Below are 261 nucleotides of genomic sequence, written 5' to 3' on the forward strand. Positions count from 1 at the left end.
TAAACTACGGAGAAAGCAATGACGTCATGGGCATGACGCCTTGGGAGATGGGGGCATCGCGCCGTCACAAAGCACCACTTCAAACCCGCACACAAAGAACTCGAGACTACCCACGCCCAGACCCGGAGAGAGGGGCGAACAGAATCTTTCTAGGAAACGGGGGCGGAGCACTTACCTAAAGGGAGAATGCCTCCGAGTCTGCGCACTTCGGCCCGGCACGCCCCTTCCGTACAGCAGTTGGCTAGGATGCTGAGCGCCAAA

Source organism: Fukomys damarensis, unplaced genomic scaffold (assembly GCF_012274545.1).
Source record: "Fukomys damarensis isolate Sample0158 unplaced genomic scaffold, DMR_v1.0_HiC HiC_scaffold_34, whole genome shotgun sequence".
Lineage (NCBI taxonomy): Eukaryota > Metazoa > Chordata > Mammalia > Rodentia > Bathyergidae > Fukomys > Fukomys damarensis.